This window comes from Mobula hypostoma, chromosome X1, assembly GCF_963921235.1.
Source record: "Mobula hypostoma chromosome X1, sMobHyp1.1, whole genome shotgun sequence".
NCBI classification, from domain to species: Eukaryota; Metazoa; Chordata; class Chondrichthyes; order Myliobatiformes; family Myliobatidae; genus Mobula; species Mobula hypostoma.
The window spans coordinates 55694664-55702013 of NC_086128.1; the positions used below are offsets into that span (position 1 = coordinate 55694664).

Here is a 7350-nt window from a genome sequence, read left to right on the forward strand (position 1 = left end):
ATTTGGCTATATTAACATATGGTTGAGTGATAATTAAACTTGAACTTGACCAGTGTGTGAAGTTCTTTAAATGAGCTTGGCAATTTATTCAGCTACCCTGCTCCTTCTACATTGACCATTTTGAGTCTAAAACCTAAAACTTATTACAGCTTCAACTTTCAGTTGTGTTTCAAGTGCAACAGCTCATTGCGTAAACAATTCTCTCCGCTCATTTTAATTTGATGAATATTTTCAACAAAAAGCAAGGGGGCACCTGGATTTGAACCAGGGACCTCTTGATCTGCAGTCAAATGCTCTACCACTGAGCTATACCCACAGAGTTCTTTTCTAATTTGAAGATGCTATATTAAATATCCACACTTCCTGAATCAGTGGTTATCATAGGAATTATAAATATTTGCAGTACAATGTAATTTGAGCAATGTTGAGGTAATCATGCAGGTTGATTGGGAAATTTGGGTTGGTGCTGGATCCCAAGACAGGGAACTTGCAGAATGCCTATGAGATAGCTTTTAAGAACAGTTTGTGATTAAGTCCATTGAGGGAAAGGCAATTCTGGATTGGGTGTTGTGTAATGAAGTGGATTTGATTAGGGAGCTGAAGGTAAAGGAACATTTAGGAGATAATGATCATTATGAGATAGAATTCAACATGCAGTTTGAGAGGAGGAAGATAAAGTCAGATGTATCAGTATTACAGCGAATGTTAGTGGGAAGTCAGATGATTGGGAAGCTTTTAAAGACCAACAGGAAGAAGCTAAATAAAACATGAGAGAAAAGATGAAAAATGAAGGTAAGCCAGCCAATAATATCAAAGAAAATACCAAAAAAATCTTCAGCTATATAAAGAGTAAAGGTGAGGCAAGAGTGCATTTTGGACCGCTGGAAAATGATATTGTACTGGTAATAATAGGGGGGAGGAGACAAGAAATGGCAGATTAACTTAAGAAGTGTTTTGTGTCGGTCCTCACTAGCTGTATGCCAGAAATTCCAGAATGTCAGGGAGCAGAATAGAGTTTAGTTGTTACTACTAAGAAGAAGGTGCTTATGAAGCTGACAGGTCCGAAGTTAGATAAGTCACCTGGACCAGATGGACTGCACCCAGGGTTTGAAAGAGGTGGCTGAAGAGATTGAGAAACCATTAGTAGTGATCGTTTAAGAATCACTAGATTCTGGAATGGTTCTGGAGGACTGGAAAATTGCAAATGTCACTTCACCCTTTAAAAAGGGAGGGAGTCAGAAGAAAGGAAATTATAGCCTGACTTCAGTGGTTGGGAAGATGTTGGAGTCCATTATTAACGATGAGGCTTTGGAGTACTTGGAGGTGCATTATAAAATAAGTCAAAGTCAGCATGACTTTCTTCAGGGGAAATCTTGCCTGACAACTCTATTGGAATGCTTTGAGGAATTAACAGGCAGGATAGACAAAGGAGAGTCAGTGGATATTGCTTACATGGATTTTCAGAAGGCCTTTAAAAAGGTACTGCACATGAGGTTGTTAAACAAGATGAGAGCCTATGGTATTACAGGAAATATACTAGTATGGATAGAAGATTGCCTCCTGCCAGTCAGCCAATGAGTCAGGATAAGGAATATTCCAGTTGGCTACCAGTGACGGTATTGGGACCACTTCTTTTCACATTATATGTTAACGATTTGGATGATGGAATTGATGGCTTTGTGGCCAAGTTTACAGACAATGCAAATATAAGTGGAGGGGCAGGAAGTGTTGAGGAAGTAAGGAGTCTGTGAATGGACTTGGACAGATTGGGGGAATGGGCAAAGAAGTGGCAGATGGAATATAGTATAGGGAAGTATATGGCCATACACTTTGGTAGAAGGATAAAAGTGTAGACTATTTTTCTAAGTGGGGAGAAAATTAAAAAATCAGAGGTGCAAAGGGACTTTGGAGTCCTTGTGCAGGTTTCCAAGAGGTTAACTTGCAGGTAATCGAGAGTCTAGGACCAAAGAGCACAGCCTCTGAATCGAGAGATGTCCATTTAGAAAAGAGATGAGAACAATTTTCTTTAGCCAGAGGTTGATGAGTCTGTGGAATTCATTACCACGGACAGCTGTGGAGACCAAGTCCGACTTGGTCAGTCAGGATGCCAAAGGTAATGGAAGAAGGCAGGAGAGTAGGCTTGAGCAAGATAATAAACCAGCCATGATGGAATGGCTGAGCAGACTCAATCGCCTGAGTGGCCTAATTCTGCTCCTATGTCTTATGGTCTTATATCTAAGGTGCTGCACCATGTAGGTAGATAGTTAAGTAGGTAACTCACAGGATATGGTTCTATTGGAGGGAAATGGGATAAGAATAGGCAGGCAAACGCTAGCAGGGATGTTGGACGCTGAAAGACCAGTTTCTGCTTTGTACAACTCCATGACTCTGTGATTCTGTCCTTGATCCTCGACATGCATGATCAGAAACAAATTCTGGTGTTTACAAGTCACTGTTTTATATTCACAGCCAAGCATTTCATATAATTTACGAATGAAGCACTGAACACTGACTAGACTCATAATTAGTAGAAAATGTGTAAAGTTAAATTACCCATTCATATTCACAATTGGCGAATTAGTTCTTGCAATCATGGGTCCAAAAGTCATTAAGTTGCATTGTGGAAAAACTTATAAATTTAAGGAAATGATTGCAGCCCAATTCTAAATACTCAGTAATTTTGCCTGAAAGGTTTTACTTGGTTCATCTTCTGCCTTTCTCCCGCTTACATTTTTTGTTAAGTAAGCAGTTTTTAAGATCTGCTTTCACCAGTTTATTCAACCATGGGAAAACACCATACACAGAAACTACACTCAGTGGCCACTTTATTAGGTGCATCTGTACACCTGCTTGGTAATGCAAATATCTAATCAGCCAATCAATAGTTGCAGAAGCAACTCAATGCATGAAAGCATGCAGACATGGTCAAGAAGTTCAGTTGTTGATCAGACCAAACATCAGAATGGTGAAGAAATGTGATCTAAGCGGCTTTGACCATGGAATGATGGTTGGTGTAGGAAGGTAGTTTGAGTATCTCAGAAACTGCTGATCTCCTGGAACTTTCATGCATGACAGTCTCTAGAATTTATAGGGAATGGTGCAAAAAAACAAAAAACTTCCAATGAGCAGCAGTCCTGTGTGTGAAAATACCTCGTTACCGAGAGGGGTGAGAGGAGAATGGCCAGAGTGGTTCAAGCTGACAGTAACTCAGATAGCCACGCGTTACAACGGTGGTGTGCAGAAGAATTTGAAGTGGATGGGCTACAGCAGCAGAAGACCACGAACATACACTCAGTGGCCACTTTATTAGGTGTAGGAGACATGTTGGCTTTGAAGGAATTAAAATATGGAAGAAAACATCAAACTCAAATGGGTCAAGGATAGTGGAAGTAGACAAACTAATTGTCTTTGTTATTGCCATGAGGTCGAAGGAATGGAGGCTGCCATTTTGTGTAGCTGCTCTGCACCCTCCATTTTGTGAACCGGTTTTGCTTAGCTGGATTAGTGCTTTAAAATAGACACGATGATGCTCCAGTTAATCTGCAGGACTAGAGATCATTTCTAAATAAGAAGTTATTTGTGAGCTGTTCTTTGGTAAGATATGACATGCAGGTTTGTAAATGGTGGGGTCTGGGTCTGCACTGAGTGATTCAAGCTGGTTACTGGTTTGGTGAGTGATTTAAAACAAAGAACCATAAATACCAGTTGTTACTTGCAGTAGAGGGTAATAAATGGATGCTGGCTTGGAGCGGAGCCAATATGAAGGTGTTAAAGGTCAGTCAGATGACCCATCGCCAATAACACTGAAATGCAACATTTGAACTGGTAAGGAATGAATATAAAGCAGAGGCTTCAAATGCAAATGGCCGATAATTTAGGAGATTAACCATTGTGAGGAAGAATCCCCATGCCAGGTACTGGGAGAAGAAAGGATTGATCTTCCGGCCAACGGAGATCCCCTGTTTCAGTGTTATCAATTGAAAAAGTGGTCTTGATACAAAGGGAACAATAGAATTCATGTTTTAGGTTGTTAGTCTGGGGTCAACATAGTTACGTAGAGACAATAAACTGCAAGCTTCAATTAAATGAGAGTTGTGTAGTAAGTTTCCTAACTTAGTTCCCTTGATGGTCAACAGGTACCTAATAAAGCGGCCATTGGGTGTATATGTCTGTTTAGAGAATGTAACCACACAGACGGAGAATAATCTGCCCATATTCTTCATTCATCCTCCAAGAGGACCACAAACTTGTTGTAGTGTTTGGAGTCTTATGTGCCTCAATGACCCGAAGAGCTGTGTGGCTGAAGTTAGGGCTTTGTGCTTTGGTTCTTAGTAGGGTCACCCATGCCAAACAGGTCAAAGGGTAGCGGCCAGAATAAGAGTAGTCCACTGGTCCTCCAGGATAACAAGCTGATGGGTCAAAAACAATTGTTATGGAAACAGCAATGAAGAATCCTATATCTGTGTGCGACAGTATTCCTAAGTCTCCACCTGGGAATTGCACAACTAACATAGAAACATAGAAACATAGAAAATAGGTGCAGGAGTAGGCCATTCGGCCCTTTGAGCCTGCACCACCATTCAGTAAGATCATGGCTGATCATCCAACTCAGAACCCTGTACCAGCCTTCCCTCCATACCCCTTGATCCCTTTAGCCACAAGCGCCATATCTAACTCCCTCTTAAATATAGCCAATGAACTGGCCTCAACTGTTTCCTGTGGCAGAGAATTCCACAGATTCACCACTCTCTGTGTGAAGTTTTTCCTCACCTCAGTCCTAAAAGGCTTCCCCTTTATCCTCAAACTGTGACCCCTCGTTCTGGACTTCCCCAACATCGGGAACAATCTTCCTGCATCTAGCCTGTCCAATCCCTTTAGGATTTTATACATTTCAATAAGATCCCCTCTCAATCTTCTAAATCCCATCGAGTATAAGGCTAGTCGATCCAGTCTTTCATCATATGAAAGTCCTGCCATCCCAGGAATCAATCTGGTGAATCTAACAGTGGAGGAAACCGAGAGGCAGCTACTGGCACGATGAAGGAAGCCCTGAACACTGTCAAGATCAAGACCAAAATTCTTTTTTTGGAATTTACAAACCATGTACAACACTGACAAGCTACCACAAATAACTGCAGAAATGCATTGTTACAACCTTCATACTGGGCGTCAGTGAAAGCAGATGGATAGAGTCTGGCAGACTAAAGGCAGTAACTGGTGAAACAGCTTTATACTCAGGAAGGGAAGATGGTCAGCATCATGATGGTGTAGCTGTCATCTTGATGAAAGGCTTTGAGAGGAGCTTGCTGGAGTGCAAACCAGTCACCAGTCAGCTGGTTAGGGTCAGGCTGAAAGGGAAGCAAGTGAACATGACTGTGATCCAGTACTATGCTCCAACTAACAATAGTGACATTGAAGAAAAGGACATATTTTACAAACACCTACAATCGAAGGTAGAGTTAACACCACGCCAGGGCATAATCATCATCTTGGGAGATCTAAATGCCAAAGTGGGAAATAACATCTCAGACTAGGGTCATGGGCATGCATGGATGTGGAACGATGAATAACAATGGTGAAAGTGGTGGAATTCTGTGCTACAATTCTTGCAGGATGTAAAGGTGAAGAGAGGAGCAGATACAAGAAGTGATCACCACCTTGTAGCAGTGATGAAACTCAAGCTGTGAAGCAATGGGACCAGAACACATGTACAAAGATAAGACCATAAGACAAAGGAGCAGAAGTCGGCCATTCGGCCCATCGAGTCTGCTCCGCCATTTTATCATGAGCTGATCCATTCTCCCATTTAGTCTCACTCCCCTGCCTTCTCACCATAACCTTTGATGCCCTGGCTACTCAGATACCTATCAACCTCTGTCTTAAATACACCCAATGACGTGACCTCCACTGCCGCCCGTGGCAACAAATTCCATAGATTCACCACCCTCTGGCTAAAAAAATTTCTTCGCATCTCTGTTCTGAATGGGTGCCCTTCAATCCTTAAGTCATGCCCTCTCGTACTGGACTCCCCCCACCATGGGAAACAACTTTGCCACATCTGCTCTGTCCATGCCTTTCAACATTTGAAATGTTTCTATGAGGTCTCTCCTCATTCTTCTAAACTCCAAGGAATACAGTCCAAGAGCGGACAAATGTTCCTCATATGTTAACCCTCTCATTCCCGGAATCATTCTAGTGAATCTTCTCTGTACCCTCTCCAACGTCAGCACATCCTTTCTTAAATAAGGAGACCAAAACTGCCCACAGTACTCCAAGTGAGGTCTTCCAGCGCCTTATAGAGCCTCAACATCACATCCCTGCTCCTATACTCTATTCTTCTAGAAATGAATGCCAACATTGCATTCGCCTTCTTCACCACCGACTCAACCTGGAGGTTAACCTACATGAGGACTCCCAAGTCCCGTTGCATCTCAGAACTTTGAATTCTTTCCCCATTTTAATAATAGTCTGCCCATTTATTTCTTCTGCCAAAGTGCATAACCATACACTTTCCAACATTGTATTTCATTTGCCACTTCTTTGCCCATTCTTCCAATCTATCCAAGTCTCTCTGCAGACTCTGTTTCCTCAGCACTACCAGCCCCTCCACCTACCTTTGTATCATCAGCAAACTTAGCCACAAAGCCATCTATTCCATAATCCAAATCATTGATGTACAGCGTAAAAAGAAGCGGCCCCAACACGAACCCCCGTGGAACACCACTGGTAACTGGCAGCCAATCAGAATAAGATCCCTTTATTCCCACTCTCTGTTTCCTGCCAATCAGCCAACGCTCTATCCACGTATGTAACTTTCCCGTAATTCCATGGGCTCTTATCTTGTTTAGCAGCCTTATGTGTGGCACCTTGTCAAAGGCCTTCTGAAAAATCCAAATAGGCAACATCCACTGCATTTCCCTTGTCTAGCCTACTTGTAATTTCCTTAAAAAATTGAAATAGGTTTGTCAGGCAGGATTTTTCCTTGAAGGAAACCATGCTGAGTTCTGCCTATCTTGTCATATGCCTCCAGGTATTCTGTAACCTCATCCTTGACAATCGATTCCAACAACTTCCCAACCACCAATGTCAAGCTAACAAGTTTTGATGTTGAAAAGGTCAAGGACACCAGTGTGAGATCTGCTTTCACCATTCAGCATAAGAACAGATTCCAGGCCTTGACGAGGATGTGTCAGTAGACAGGACGGACACAACGTGGAAACAGTCTTCAAGGAGAGTAGTGAGGCTTGTCTAGGATACAGAGCTAGAAAGAAGAACAAAGAATGGACACAGCAGTAAACATGGACAGCCTTAGAAAAAAGACAGAAAATTAAGAAGAAAGTGTTAGATGCA

The 7350-nt window shown here is 42.1% G+C and overlaps 1 non-coding gene across 1 annotated transcript; it reads right to left on the reverse strand.

The window, feature by feature from the left end:
- Nucleotides 1–244: 244 nt before the first annotated feature.
- trnac-gca (transfer RNA cysteine (anticodon GCA)) lies at nucleotides 245–316 on the reverse strand. Its single transcript has one exon. It is a non-coding gene; the product is annotated as a tRNA-Cys (tRNA).
- Between the last annotated feature and the right edge of the window lie 7034 nt (nucleotides 317–7350).